This window comes from Lepeophtheirus salmonis, chromosome 11 (assembly GCF_016086655.4).
Source record: "Lepeophtheirus salmonis chromosome 11, UVic_Lsal_1.4, whole genome shotgun sequence".
Lineage (NCBI taxonomy): Eukaryota > Metazoa > Arthropoda > Copepoda > Siphonostomatoida > Caligidae > Lepeophtheirus > Lepeophtheirus salmonis.
This window is the reverse complement of record NC_052141.2, coordinates 5,883,968-5,891,348: the sequence shown is the minus strand read 5'-3', so window position 1 is coordinate 5,891,348 and position 7,381 is coordinate 5,883,968. Positions and strand designations below refer to the sequence as shown.

Genomic DNA, 7,381 nt, shown 5'->3' with positions numbered 1-7,381 from the left:
CTCTACCCAATCAGTTTTTGAAGTCTTGACTTGTAGATTATCTTTTTTCTTTGTTCAGCCATTCGTACTAAAAGATATATCTTATCACATTTCTAGTTTTTCGCAACAGAATGTGCAATTTATACTCTCATCTTGAATATTTACAACCTATAAGATTGTTTAACGATCTAATAACATTCTTTTAATTTAAGTTAGGGTCAGATATACAATACAACTAGGTAATTGGTAGAGATCAATGTTTAAGTCCTGTTATTTGTTGGCCCAAAATCATTTTGATGTCCCATAGTTCACTATTTTCCACAATATCAATCAAAAAAAGAAGAAGTTTTTATTGTGATAAAACTTCTTTGTTTAGCCTCCCAGAAAATGCCCGCCATCAACAACCAATAACGTAAAACTCTCTATAGAGGAATATATTTTTGATAGAAAGTACGCTTTAAGTCCTTTTTATTTATTGATCCCATTTTGACATGATCCAACAGTTTTCCAAAATGACTGACATGAACAATGCTCACATCATGTGAGAAGGCTTGAAATTAAAAATAGTTTCCTTCCACAAATCCGGTGTAAGATAGGGATAGGTCTTAGCAATGGCAGGATACCCTGGCAAAATGTACCAAGGTTCCAGTTGGTTCTCAATACCTGCCATTATACAGAGGCGTTTTGGGACTTGAGAAGACACAATACCCCTTCCAAAAGGGGGCATAGATGTGACACATTAAAATGAAACAACATTGGCCAGTAACCTTGGAAGGTACTATATGAGGCTTACCAATCGGATTACCCCAGAAACCTTTTCTTACTGAGACAATGGAGAGATTGGCCCAAATGATGGCATCGCAAATAGTAGTGGCAACCTCTTTGGAGCATTTTACTCCAAGTCTGACGTGACCATTGAAGTCTCGAGTAGCAACGAAGGCCTTGAAACGTGCTCTTTGACCTACCCGGATTTTGTTTCTGGACTTGCATGATTTGAAGGACTTCATCCTTCAAAGAAGGGCCTAAGAAGTAATCAATGATTTCAAACTCTTTAATAGGGAGAAAAAGAGGTAAATGCCCTCAAAGGACTTGATTTTATTATCCTTAACCGATTTATTTATTTATTTTTAAATCCAAATTCAAGCACCACCATCCCAAATACAATTAATTTCCAATTATGACTTGCATGATGCATTTAAATTTTACTCTTTGTATGGATATTGATGAAACATTTGAATATTTTGACTACAAAATATATTATTTGAAATCTTTTACCCTAAAAAATGTAATTTTGAATTTTTTTTTGTGAATAGCTATGGATTTTTGAATTTTTTTTTTTATTAATCCAAAATTATCTACACTTCTCTTGATGTCAAACACTAGGGAATTAAATTGTCCTCTATGCCTTTATAAAATGCTTCATTTAGAAGATTCTTTAGGCAGAAATATGTATACACATATCCATTCAAGATATGCAAAGACGATAAAGCCCTTATTACATACAAGATAGTATTAAAAAAGAATTCTCACAGGTCAGTAGGTAGTCGTGTTGTTTTTGTTGTTGGTCGTTACAGATTCTACTTCTTCTTTACTTCGTCCTGAGATCCCATAAAAATACTTTTCTCTACCCATGTTTCTTTCACTGTATGTATTCAGTAATAGGTATTTAGGTGTATATATATATATATATTTTTATGTATGTGGGTCAACTCCTCTCGTCTCACCTATCTATGATGGGAAAAAATATAGCCTCATCATTCTTTGGTATCTCTTTTATCTGACGCGACAAATTGCGTCAGATCTTTGCAGAGAAGATCTTCTTTCTTCCAGACGACTTCATTATAAATATTATTATTTCTATATGAAATATCTATGCATGTGCGTCCGCAGGACCATATTTGGGGGTGAGGGGCTTGGTTTTTATGCGAAAAAAAATCAAAAAAAATCCACAAATTCATATTTTTTTTTTTTCAAAATCCAGAGTTATATAAAAAAGTTTTCGATACTCGAAAGGAAGACTGAACAAACTAGGGCTTTGTAGTCATTAATGAACTCCTTCATTTCTTCTTCCCTCATTGGCCTTTGCATCCTTGTCGTTGTCGTTGGGGGAATGGAGAAGTTTATTTGGCCGTCAAAACCTTTTTCATCATTATTTTGGTAAGAATGATCCGTGTGGTCCTCTTTCCAAAACATACAGAAAGTGCACTTTACGCCCTTCTGGCACCTTTGACATGCATAAAAGATTTGAGTCATTATTAGCTTCACTATTTATACATTTTGGATAGTTGGAGACTAAGCCTTCTCTAACTCGTAGAGCCTTTAATTTCCCATTATTTCCAAACCACTTTTCTTCGTGTTTGAACGAAGATTTACTTCTTATATTACCCTCGACGGTATTTGATTTCATTCGGATAATTACTCCATTCTTCTCATATTCTATAATTTGTTCTATCCGATAATTAACATCTGTATGATCCTCGGACGAATCTTCTATGGAAATTAATTCATTCCTTTGCTCTCTTCTTGCCTAGGCAGCTTTAAAACTTATTTTCTTATATATGGATCTAGAATGAGCCTCATTTTTTCAAAAGTATGTAACTTATTTCTTGTTTCAGGGTACTACAGATGAGAATTAATTAGCTTCCAAAAGGATTCACTATTTTGAGTGGGGGATAAGAATCTCACCAGGAGAGGAGAGTGATCTGAAAGAAATGGAGGAAGTTATTAGGAATTCGGAGAAATGGTCTATTATTTATCTGGAGGTTAAAATGTAGTCTAATCTATTTTCGAACGGTGGACGCTCTTTGGTCGTTCCTTTAAATGTCATTGATGGTTTTTCTGATTGTAAAACAAGATTGGTGTCTTCGTAAAGATACTTGTAAATCTTTGTAAAATTATTTTCTCCATGTCTGCTTTATTTTTTTCCAATTTTAAGAGCCTGAATATACAACCGAGTCACCCAAAGGATCCCTGGTAACGTTTAGGTCTACCCCAATTTTATATTTGGAAGGCTTGAGTGGTCGTGATACAACTCTAACAATCATTTATGGAAATATATATGCATATAAGTATGTAGCCATATGCTTACGTTCACCTACAGAATTTGAAAAATAAATCCTTGTCCTTTATAAGCACAACTATGCAGCGTTTTTTTAAAATTATAATTGTATAAAATATGACTTTTTGGAATGCGGGGAGGAAAAAAACAGAAAAATATCATGGAGACCCTGACAATTCCAAGAATATTTTGGAGAAGATCAGCTTATCCGTATATGAAGTGTCATCAGATGAGCTACAATCAGCTATAAATAAATAAAATAAACAGAAAAACTTTTCAAAAGCATCTAACAAGGATATTGGGAAGAATGACACCAATAATAATTTTTTTTTTAAACTCTGTTATGGGCTGCAAAACCTGGAATCTTTTGAGATTCTTCTTGAATGAGAAAAATTACTGTCAAACCCACAAGCATAACTCAAGGAACAAGAGATGGACCAAAGTCCTTAAAACATCCCTAGGATTATGGAGGCCAAATACATCTCCGAGCAGGGACTGAAGGTCAAAGCCCAGCTTTAAATCCTTTTTCTTCCAATTAAAGTCATCCCCTGGGTCCGCAGCAATATGAAAGACATACTTTGGATCTGGAATCAAGACAGAAAATCCGATCACACCAGCAAAATATAACTCGATTTTCTTGATTCTGGAAATGTGATGTAAGTCCTGCCGAGTTCTTGGCCACATTAGTTGCTGGAATTGAACACTTTAGACCATTTTGTCTGGGACATTGTTGAACAGATCTCCAATGATGGTCATTATAGCATCACATGATCCCTGAGATCTGGGATTAAAAGGGCGTTCCGGAATTACCCGGTGGAATGGTCGAGTGGATTTGTTCTTCCACAATTATAAAATAGGGGAGCTGACGTTAACAAGAGTATTGATTCAGGTGTATTATATGTCCAGCTCTTGCCATCTCCTCGTGCTCTCCAAAAGTCCCATCCCTATTTATTTTTCAGTTGGTAATTTGTCACTAATGAATATATATATATCAAGGATCAAAAACCCATCAAAACTCTGCGACGTTTAATAATCATCATGATCTTATAATTATCAATGCGGGGAAAAAAATAATATGCATGTTTTTAAAACCTTTTCTTTGTGCCTGACTTCAACTTCTTCTTTCCTACTACTCTTAAATATAAATGTATTAAAATATTAATTTTGACATTCCCAATGATTGCTAAAAAAATATTTATACAAAAATCTCAAGATCTCAGCCCCTTATCTCTTAAATAATGATAAGAAGAAATATTTTTTGCAATTAAAAATTTGTTAAGTGGGAAAGATACAAATAAGATGGAGGAAAATGCACAAGATAAAAAAATATTAAATAAAGTCAAGTTATGAATAAACCTTTTTGATATGTATATTGTCTATAAGGTATACTAGTGATGTAAACAAACGGGATTTGAACAAGCACAAGCTTGAAAATGAATTTTCAGTTCACTCCCAAACTTTAAAAACCCACTTGAGTTAGCTTATCCGGTGGACCCCGGAACATTACGTAATTAAAAACAATTTCGGATTCTTCTACTTTATAAATATAAGATTATAGATTCTGTCAAAAAAGTACCCGTAATAGTTAAATAAAAACACAAATTCCACATTTAATCATTAAAATGGATTTTTTTACCTTCAACGTAATCCCCATTAGATGCAATATACCTACGTATCATATACCAACGTTTTTTCCACTCATCGAACCATTTTTTATAGACAATTTTTGGCATGGGATTTAGCTCCTTCTCCAATTTTGTATTATGGATTCAATAGACTCAAAACGGGTTCCACAGTGAGGTAATTTAAGTTTTGGGAACAACAGAAGTCACGCAGAGGTAAATTAGGTGAATATGGTGGTTGATCGATGGTAATAATTGCGTGTTGGGCATTGAATTCACTCACAATCGTGGCTTGGGTCGATGGTGCATTATCGACCTGTAAAATCCACAAGTTCTTCTTCCATAATTCTGGCTCTTTTTACCGGATTTTTTGCACGCAAACGCCTTAGTACGCCCGAATAGTACTCCTTATTGCCTGTTCGTCCCTTTGGAACGAATTCAAGCCGTGGATATCAAAGAAAACAATAAGCATCACATTGACTTTTCTTCGACGATTCCAAGCACTCCTTGAATGCTTAGTACCACTCATATGCATTGATAAAAATGATTCACAAAAGGTTTTTTCTAACATTTGCAACGCGTCAGCATATGAAATTTTGTTTGCAACACAAAATTTTGAAGATAAAAACCCGTTATTATTCAATCATTTCGTTCATTGTAAAAATTGTGGAACACAAGTGAGGTAGACTGACTTATCCAGCTGTTGTAAGCAAAATGGTCTACAGATTACTCTCAACAGTGAGACTCCCAATGATAAACAGTGGTACGGCTACACCTGAGCCCCTAGGATATGCCCATAGGGAACATGCCACGTGAGAGTAACTTCAAAATATCATTCCTTTTTTTGATATAACGATCATCCAAGGGGAATTATCTATTTTTAGAGAAAAAGATGAGTCCAGGTGAAAATTATATTTTCCATGTGTCTATTTCTCCTTGTCCAAGGGAGTTCATCCTTATCTTCTGGATCGCCCTCTGTCTGCTTGATAAATCCAGGGCACTTTGGAACAATATCAGATCGTACAACATATAACCCCTACAATATATCCGTAGTTATGGATCCCCTGAACTCAAAAATATATACGATTAGAATTGAGTCGCATGCACATGATGGTTTTAAATGTATTTTGATTAAACTCATGCTGACTACTAAAAAAGGTCATTTGGATGGAGAATGGGTGAAATTTGACAAGGAACTCTTCAAAGTGGAAAAAAGACTGAGAGTTGTAAAATTCGTGCCTTAACTCATAGATCAAGGAAGATTAAATTCATTGGCGAGTTCATTTTTGTATTCAAAACTAATGTGAAGAAATCTTATGTTTTGTTTAAAATGATACTCGTCAAAAACTTCAATGATTATTGGTCTGAAGGCTTTGCCTTCCTGTCGTGAAAACAGATGGCTTTGCTAACTACTTAGTATATCTAACTTGACGTCTTGTTTGTTTGTTTTTATAGTTCAACTCTTATATGTCATGACGTGTAAAAGGTATTTTAACCAGAACCATTCTATTAAAATTATATAGACTTCCAAAAAAATAAAAAATATATATTTTAGAAATAAATATTGAGGGTCAATTATTGGTGTAGTGTTCAAATTACTGGGATTATTCAAAATGCAATTTAATTTTAGATTAAGCTTACAATTTTGATATAGTTTAAGAGACTTGTATTGTCGCTGATATGATACCTTTCAACCTGAAATTCCATGAGTTTCTAATTCTTTTTATCGTGAGATCCTCTACTTTCTACTAGATATTTTGCTTTCAATTATCATGGCTTTGAGTAATACAAAGGGAGTTCAAACAATACTTTTAAAAAATACAGTTCTAAGGATCAAATGACTGATTGTATCTCATACAGCGTATGTAAGCAAATTGTACCGTTTTTGAATCTAAGATTTAAATCTACTTCATCACAAACAACATGTACATATTATCAGAAGTATTTTTTTATTATGATATTACCGCTTAATAATAACAATTACCTATTTCTCAAAATATTATTCTTCTGCGGCTACCATGCCCTCCAGTCTGGGCCTGAAGGCCTTTTATACTTTGATGCCGTAGTCATTGTATATATCAGCCCACTCCTTCTCAACAGAGGCCTTCAGGGAATCGACATTGGAGTGGGGACTTTGGAGGCCTAGTTCTCCACCAACCCCATATTCCATAGGCCAGTGGCGATCAGTCCAGTACCCACAAGTTTGGAGGGCAGAATTTGGTGAGGTTTTCATTGCACAAAGTTTGAGTTGTTACCTAATATCATTTGCTAAATAAGGTACCCAATATTAATCACCCTCTGGGTTTTCGTCATCCAATGAAGGCTTTTCAACCTCTTTCATCCCCTCTAGGCACTCTTTGTAGTTCAATTTCAAAGGCCACACCTGTCAAAAAGTCTTGAGTGACAATCTTGCTGTGTCCTAAACTTCCTGTCTTCTAGGGGGAAGTTCTCGCCACTGTTAATGAGCTTCTTGACCTTACGACCTAGCTCAACAGAGCAATTCATAATGTCTACGACCTTCTCTAGAGAGTGATGTGAGGTGATAAGATCCGCTATCCATTTGCTTTTCCCCTCTATTGACATGTTCTGCAACTAATATAGCGTATTTAATGCTGATAAATTTCTAATCATTTTTTTTTTTTGGATAACCAATATTGCAGTGGAGGATTTACAGACCTTGTTCTCCACAAAGCCCCATATTTCATGGTCCAGTGGCGTGTTG

General features: G+C 34.8%; 1 pseudogene; it reads right to left on the bottom strand.

The window, feature by feature from the left end:
* Positions 1-511: 511 nt before the first annotated feature.
* LOC121126315 (small ribosomal subunit protein uS5 pseudogene) lies at positions 512-1,094 on the bottom strand (annotated as a pseudogene).
* Between the last annotated feature and the right edge of the window lie 6,287 nt (positions 1,095-7,381).